This window comes from Cricetulus griseus, chromosome 2 (genome assembly GCF_003668045.3).
Source record: "Cricetulus griseus strain 17A/GY chromosome 2, alternate assembly CriGri-PICRH-1.0, whole genome shotgun sequence".
Classification (NCBI taxonomy): Eukaryota; Metazoa; Chordata; class Mammalia; order Rodentia; family Cricetidae; genus Cricetulus; species Cricetulus griseus.
Window position 1 is genome coordinate 97,374,321 of NC_048595.1, and position 8,710 is coordinate 97,383,030.

At 47.4% G+C, this 8,710-nt stretch overlaps 1 long non-coding RNA gene across 1 annotated transcript; it reads left to right on the forward strand.

Annotated features, from left to right (window-relative positions):
- Nucleotides 1–4,338: 4,338 nt before the first annotated feature.
- LOC113834383 lies at nucleotides 4,339–8,288 on the forward strand. Its single transcript, XR_003482883.2, has 2 exons — nucleotides 4,339–4,460; nucleotides 6,294–8,288. It is a non-coding gene; the product is annotated as an uncharacterized LOC113834383 (long non-coding RNA).
- The last annotated feature ends 422 nt before the right edge of the window (nucleotides 8,289–8,710 follow it).

Below are 8,710 nucleotides of genomic sequence, written 5' to 3' on the forward strand. Positions count from 1 at the left end.
GGTTTTATATTGTTCCAAGTTCCACAAGATGTGGATGAAAGGCTTCTCAAAACTTTTATTACACAGCTAGCTACACAAGAGATATCTCCAGGAATAGGGTGCAATAGAATTCCCCAGTTCTTTTGTCATGACATTAGGTCTCTAAAGAAACTTCTCCACAAATTGGAATCTTGCACCGTCTTATGGTCACTTCTAGGTCATACTGGGGAGCCATACACAAGAAGAGATGTCACAGGGACAGAGTCCATCGGGACACAACTTGAGAGTATCCAGACAGTGTTGAAACCTGGGAGCTTCCTGTGCTTGTTAGTTTTTGCTGATTGACTCATTTTCTAGGTGACTATCAGTAAGACTTTAGGAGAAGAATCACACACATATGGACCCTAGAGAATGGGTGAGCCAGGAACCTGAGAACAAGGACCAAGGCATCCATGTGACTGCAGCTTGGGCAGAAGCTTTGGGGAGGAAGCCAGATGAAAGGAGGCATCTCCGGGGCCTGCTGAAGGCGAGAGATCAAGCCTGGCAACAGGCCACCCCCAGGATGCCACTCAAAGAGCTGACATCATCCAATTTCCTGAGCAGGTCTCTTGTTGCATCTACGGAAGTTATATTATCGTATCCACCTGCTGAGTTCAAAATCCCTACTTCATAGGGTTTTTAAAGGCCTTTTGAATGCCAAGTGCTTTGTGAACATTACAGAGGGATGGAGGCATTACGTTAAATAAGCCAAGAACAGAGAATTCCCAAGGTAAACCATAAAGCTGTCAGCCTCAAGCTAACTCATCTGGTTGGCTTACAAGATAGTTTCTACAAAGGATTCTCCTCTGAGTGTGGGGCCTGGGAGGGAACTGGAGGTGGAGAGCAGGCAAAGTAGGAGGGACATGGACTCTGTTAATAGATTCCATTGCAGGCTCAGTCTTTATAACAATTATGCAAGGCCTCTGTTTCCTAACAGGAGAGTTGTCAGAAATGGAGAGTACCCCCCATGTGGTTGGAGAGCTAGTTTTCATATTAATTACCAGGGCAACCATCATTAAATTCTTGAGCCCTCTGTTTGCTCAGAGATCTGTGCCCAGAGATCTCTGAGAACGTGTCTCTAGATGCATGAAAGGGACCAAAGGCTGAGAGGGTTCACCCTGGCCCTGCTTGATGTGTATGCTAGGGTCATTGAAGAGCTCCCTGGAATAAAAGACCACATACAAAGCTGACACTCATGGGACTATGAGGTCAGAGCCAGGACTCACCCCATAGGATGCTATAATGAGTATTGTAAGGGCAATTTTAGAGTGCAGTCTGGGGATTATAAGGGCAATTTTAGAGTGCAGTCTGGGGCATAGTCCACGCAGGCTCACATAGTGCCACGCTGATGCTGTAGGAGCCCCTACTTCTCTACTGCTCCCCCCGCACTATTACCAGACCACAAAGACCCTCCAAGGAGACCTGTGTTTTCTTTGTCACTGTGTCCTTACAGCCAGGCCCCGTGCCTGATGCAGAAGCACCATCAGAGGAACAGACAGCAGCACCCTTGGACTCTTGATCCAGCATCCTTGAAGACTCAGGCAAGCACCCTGCCTTGTTAGAGTCTTGTTTATCCATCTTTACATGGGAAGTCTGGCCCGGGCTGAGAGGCAGTGGAACCCTGAGAGGCAGGCAGGTGGGCAGGGTGATCCTGCCTCAGCAGTAGCTCTGGATGTGGTCCTCCTGAAGCAGAACAGTTGCGCTGTTTCACTTGCCTTATAAATTGGGTCCTGCCTTAAGTGTCAGTATGAAGAAGGAAAGAGGAGCTGAAAAAACTCAAAAATACCCTCACACGCTCAGGCCTTTACCATCTGGTGTGTAGGTTACACTTACAGCAGATCCAGTTAGTCACCCTGGTTCTTTATAGCACAAACCTCAAGCAGCCACTAAACATAAAACAGTGAATTTACAAGCTGTGGCAGGAAATAAAACTCTGCAGGTTGCACAGTAAAAATTAGTGGGTCAAGGCTAAGGCTATCCATCAGGAAGGCCACAGAAACCGAAAGCTCCAGGCAGCGTGGCTGCAGTGACACTGAATGCTGGTTTGCCCTGTCATGGAGGGACGGGCCATCCTGGCAGTGGGTCCTCCAGTGTCTGCTATGGGGCACACTTTGTAGGAGGCACAAGGTGACACCATCTTGATTTATGATAGTATCTCCATAAGTTCAGGAAGGGCTGAACCACAGTTTCAAATTAAAAGTTTTCCATTTATGCCACCTTATTTCAGCCAGGGAATATCTTGAAGATAAATCTACATGTCATCTTCTCACTCTTTGACATGTGAGCCTCTCTTTTGGAAGACACATCAGCTGTAGGATTCTATGCCACGGTTCTTCATGACAAAATCCTGCATCTCAGACTACATACTGTTTGTCTTCTTTCCTGAATCTCCCTCTTTGGCTTTAGGGACCCAAGAGCATCTACAGCATCCCTTGTACCTCCCAAGAGAGCTGCCTTCCCTGTGCCCTCTCTCTGGAAGAAGCTGAAACAGCCATGTTGGTATCATCTGATACTTCTCCACTCCCAACTGAGCCCAGGGTTCAGGCCTGGATGGTCAAAGGCCTACTGTGTGGCATAGGATGGAGGAGGAGAAAGAGGAGATGGGGGGTTGGTCGGCCTGCAGGGACCGGCACCTGGGTCAGCCCAGCCACTTGACCCTGCTCCTTCCGCTCTGTCACACCCATGCTTAACAGTCTTCTCAGCCAAAACTTGGCAACATTAAATAGAAACCCCCTTTCCTCCCTGTGCCCAGCTCCTGTCAGTTTATGACTGCTCTCAAGGCCTTGCCTGGGTTTGTCTATTGTCTTTGTGTGACTGGAATCCTGTGTCTTCTACTGTTCATTTTTCTGTCCTGTTTTCTCTTCTCAGGGCTTTTACAGTTTAGTATCTATGTTATCCCAACAGTTTGGCCCATTCCTCTGCCTCAGTTCTCCTTCCTCAGACTATATTCAAACACCTGTGAAAACCATTCTCCCGTGGCCTGTAAGCCTCCAGTTGCCCCTAGGGTTTGATGTTGTCAAGACCTGGTGTCCTCCACACCTTCCCAGCTTCTAATCCCACTTCAAGTCTTCCTCTTGAATGTTCTGACCACCTTGCCCTGGGAATTTCAGTCCTAGGTTAGTTCTCATTTTCCTGCAGCCTGGATTGTCCCTTCCCATCATGCCCTCCAGGTCTTAGCAAGCCCTCAGTGCACAGTTCCTCTAAGCATGCTCTAGGCCCTTTGGTTCCCCCCTTCCCATACCTCACACAACCTGGGGAGGGTAAGTCTGTAGTCACTGTTCCCCCTCACTACCAGAAGAGGGGAGAGCAGTCACATTTGACATCTCGTCTCAGTGCTCAGCCCCAGCCTGTCTCAGAGGAAGAAGACAGTAGCTGTAGGTGGTTGTCAGCGAGGGACACAGGTCCCTAGAAGCACAGTGCTCAAGTGAGTCCCACCTCAGGATGCCGCCAGCTGGGGAAGAAAGTCAACCAGCACTTAGCTGGGTGTGGAAGGGGGAACAAGATGATGAATGTTTGGGGACAAGTTCAAGGTCATAAAATGAGAGGAGGATTGTGACAACAGCCACTTCCCCACTGTACAGAGACCTCTGTAGCATCTAAGCAACAACCGCTTTTAGGCATGAATTTCCAGTCCCTGGGTGACTTAGTGACTAGTCCCTGGAGAAAAAAGGAGGAAGCAGGAATAGGGGAAGTTCTCAGAGCAATCAGAGTCCAAATGCCTGGCCACCTCATCCTTGCCAGGAGCCCCCCAAATAAGGTGCCCAGTACCACCTGCCATTCTGCATGAGTCTCCTAGGCAGGACGGATATGATGGTTAATCATGACTGTCACCTTGGCAGGATCTAGAATCATCTACAGAAACCGCTGGGTATGTCTGTGGGGGACTTTCAGGCTGGATTGGCCACCATTTTTACCGTCTTGGATGGTAAAAAAAAAAAAGGGGGGGGTTGGGAAAGTGATCTGAGCACCAGCGTTCATCTCACCCTGCTTCCCGACTGTGACACAATGTGATATCTGCCTCACACTCCTGCTGTCATGCCTTCCGCTATGATGGACCATACCATACCTTCAAACCTTAAGCCTGCAACAGCCCTTCCTTCCTTAAGTTGCTTTCATCTGGTATTTTGCCACAGAAATGAGATAAGTAACTAATACAACAGCTGTGCTGGTTTGAATACGAATGGCCTCTACAGGCTCATATAATTGAATGCTTAGTCACCAGGGAGTGGGACTGTGGGAAAGAATTGCAAGGATTAGGAGATGTGGCCTTGTTGGGAGGAAGTGTGTCAAACAAAGGTGTGGCTTTGTTGGAGGAAGTGTGTCACTGAGGGGTGGACCTTGAGGTTTCTGTGGATCCCTGTGTAGCTCTCAGTTACTATCCCAGTGCCATGCTTGCCACCATGCTCCCTGCCATGATGATAAAGGACTAATCCTCTGAAAATGTAAGTAAGCCCCCAATTAAATGCCTTCTTGTATAAAAGTTGCCATGGTCATGGTGTCTCTTCACAGCAACAGAACAGTGTCAAAGACAAGTGCCTACAGAGTTTAACAGATTCATTGTGAGATAAAACCATGGGGCTTTTGAAAGGCAGGAAAGAGGGCTGGAGAGATGGCTCAGCAGTTAGGAGCTCTTGCTGCTCTTGCAGAGGACCTGAGTTCTGTTTCAAGTGACTGTCATTGGGTGTCTCACAGCTACCTGTAACTCCAGCTCTGGGGGATCCAATGTCCACTTTTGGCCTTTGTGGGCACCTGCACACATGTGCACACACACATTCTACACCACACGTGTGCGAGCACACACACACACACACACACACACACACACACACACACACAAGGGGGAGGGACAAAGGAGACAGAGACAGAGAATTAAAATTTAAAGCTAGGAGAAAAGTATCAATAAAATGATGTCTTTCATTTTCTCTCTTGCTCCATCGTAGTTTTTCTTAGTATGTAATGTCATAATCAACACATGTGCTCTTGTTTTTCAACCCAGAGTGTGAGTGAGAAGGCTGCTGACCTCTAAGTCTCCACCCCATCACACACTCACACACACAGAGACACAGACACAGACACACACACACACACCAACTATATTTTGAACATAGTATACATTGGAACATACAGTGGAAAGGTTCTTGGGTTTGGTCTCTTTCGTGTGTGTGTGTGTGTGTGTGTGTGTGTGTGTGTGTGTGTGTGTGCATGTTCATGTTGTGTGAGGGTATGCATGGTACACATGTGTAGGGGCCAGAGGACAACCATCAGGCACCATTCCTCAGGCATTGTCCACTGTTTTTTGTGTTGCTTTTTGTTTGTTTGTTTTCCTTTTTTTATTTGAATTAGAAACATGACTAATCTTGTTTGTTTTTTGGGACAAGTCTCCCATTGGCCTGGAACTTGCCAAGTGAGCTCGGCTGGCTGGCCAGTGAGCCTCAGGCATATATTTAACTGCCTTAGCCTCCTAACTCTGATTAAAAGAGTGTATCACCACACTTGGCCTTTTTACAGGGGTTTTGGCCATCAAACAGTTTTTGTGTTTGCAAGGCCACTACTTTGTCAACTGAACCATCTCCTCAGTCCCAGACCTGGTTTCTTTCAAACAAAACATCCTACCAATGGGATTCATCAGTGATGTTGCCTGTATTAACAGTTTGTTCTTTTTCAGTGTTGTGTAGTGTTCTACCACACAAAACACACCACAATAGATTGATTTATTTTTAAGGAACGCTTAAGTTGTTTCCATTAATTGGGAATTAACAACAGTGCCCTGAATATGTCTTCTGGGAGAAAGAACCACTTACTTTTTGGCTGGCTGGGTACAGAATGGGTACACATTGAGTTTCAATAGATGCTACCAAACTGCAACAGATGCAGTTTTCTGAAGCGATCGTATAGTTCTTTATTCCCACCAGAAATGCCTGAGCCTTCTCTTTGCTCCAAATCCTTCTCAACTCTTGTTATTGTCAGTACTCATCTGTGTAGTCATCCAGGTAGGTAGCAGTAGCATCTCACTGTGCACTTCCCTGGTGGCTGATGATGCTGACACACTTCAAAAGCCCACTGTGGGGCTAGAGAGATGGCTCAGCAGTTAAAGAGGGCTTGCTATGATCCTAGGGAACTTGATTTTGAGTCCCAGCACCCATGTGACCTGTAACTCCAGTTCCAGGGGATCCATTCACATGTGGTACACACACATACTCTCTCTCTCTCTCTCTCTCTCTCTCTCTCTCTCTCTCTCTCTAAAATGCTTATTGAAAAGTCCATTGGTCATGCAGATGACCGACATGTTGACTGAGTCCACAGAAGGTGAGCTGGTGTCACGTGTAGAACAGCCAATGGACCAGGAAGATGGAGATCACAGGACAACCTCGGATGCCATTCCTCAGACACTGGAGAATGCTGAAGAGTGAATAGTGAAGAGAACACAGTGTGGCCTGATGGCTCCCCAGAGTGAAGAAGACACAGCTTTACTGAGGTCACTGAGACATGGATTCTGACCAGGACAAGGAACACCTCAACAATATATATGACGCACAGGAAGCCATTGGGCTGATCCGTGGGGTTAGGAGCACCTGTCACTACAGGCATGTGAGCAGAGTGACATCTCTAGAAGAGGCCTTCTAGAAGGAGCTGATGGCTCAGTTCCTGATGCTGCTATGAAGGCCCTTTGGAATCCAGTTCTGTTATGAAAGATGTGTTTGCAACAACGACAGGAGGGGGCTCAGCTATCATTAGAAAATGTGTCTTCTGGCTTGTGTGCTTTTCTGTTTTTGGGCTGAGCTCCTTCTGTTAGTCATGTGGGAAAGCACCTTCTAAAAAAGTAACCACACTAAACACAGGGTTTGCCTGTCACTTTCTGTAGCTGCTGCGAATCCCAACCCAGAGCACACTGGGCCTCAAAAGTCCATGTAGCCAAAGCTACTGGATAGCTTAAATCAGAAAGGTGAGTGTTCAAATACGAATTCAAACACACACACACACACACACACACACACACACACACACACACACACACACTCATTTTACACACACACACACACACACACACACACACACACACACACACATTTTACATCTCTTGGGGTCATCACAGTGTCAGCGGCATCACCACACAAATCCTTGTTAGCAGGGCTCCAGGGATTCCAAGGTACCCCCTCCTCCAGCTGCCAGCTCCCCACCCTTAAGCAGCCCTTGGGCTGCCTCCTTCCTTGTCTTTGTACAACTTCCCTGGTTCTAGCTGCCTTGGCTCTGGCCAGGCTCTGTGCACATGTTCAGGAGGGTTCCAAACCTTATAACACAAAAAGAGAAAGTTGTCAGGGTTCATGGGAGTAACTGCATGGGTTTATGGCAAAGGCAAGCCTCCTGGAGCCTATACTAAGTCCTGCATGGGAGAGGCAGGGAGGGACGGGATGGATACACACACACACACACACACACACATACACACACACACACACACACAACAGGCTGGCAACAAAAGCCTTGGGTTTTACCCCAGTACTTCATAAACCCAGAGTGGTGTCACACTTAGACTTGTAATCCCAGCACTCAGGAGCTGGAGGCAAGAGGATCAGAAATTCTAGGTCATGCTCAGATACATAGTAAGTTCAAGGCCAAGCCTGGGCTACATGAGAGCCTGTGGATCTGATGGCGATAAGTCACAGAGGAATGAAAGTGAACTTGTAGGAAATCTCCCTGGGCTCCTCCTGTCCCCACCTGGCCTCATTGTGGGCGTTCACAGAAAATAGAGCTCTAAGAAGCATGTTTGTATTTTTTGAAAATATGAAAATTATCACAAATGAGCAATGACAAGAGGCAACTTGGGAGGAATATATCCACTGTGCCTTGAACAAAAGGCTAAGTTGCTTAATGATGAGTTCTTACAGCAACAAAAACAAAAATAGAGCAGTCCAGAAAAACATGTGGTACCAGGAAAGGAACAGGCAGTTCAGACAAAAGAAAAAGGTGGTCCATCAGCATCTGGTGGATGACGAAACCCACACTGGAATATATCGGTGCTCACCTGTAGAGTGCCAGGGTTAAAGGCCCAGGAACTGCCTACATGCAGAGCCTTCCAAAGCCAGGTAATCCCTGTCCGTCAAATCCCTTTGACTCAGCAGGTCCAGTTCTAGGCATCAACTCTACCACTGGACTCATGGAACTTTACAAAGATCAATGCACAAACTGTCTTGCTGTCTCAGCCCCAAACGTACAGACCCTATAAGAGCTCATAAACAGGGCTCTGGGTGAATAAATTGTGTTGAAACACAGTGGAAAATTGTTGATACCTCATTGAGGTTATTAGTGCCTCATATCACTGTAGCGTCTCACAAAAAGGATAATGGTGATAGTGTGTGTGTGTGTGTGTGTGTGTGTGTGTGTGTGTGTGTGTGTGTGTGTGTATGCACATGCAGGTACCCACTGAAGCTGGGAGAGAGCTGGGGATCCACTGGAGCTGGAGTTACAGGTGGTTGTGAACTGCCCAAAGTCCATGTTGGGAACCAAGCCTGAGTCATGTGAGAAAACAGCCAGCTTCCAGCCGCCCTTGACTTCATTTTGGGTTAGGGTTTCCCTAAATTGCCCAGACTGGCTCTGAACTCACGCTGTAGCCCAGAAAGATCTTGAACTTTTAATTTTCCTCCTCAAGTATCAGAGATAACAGTCTGTGCCAGTAGAGACTATTTTTCTTTCT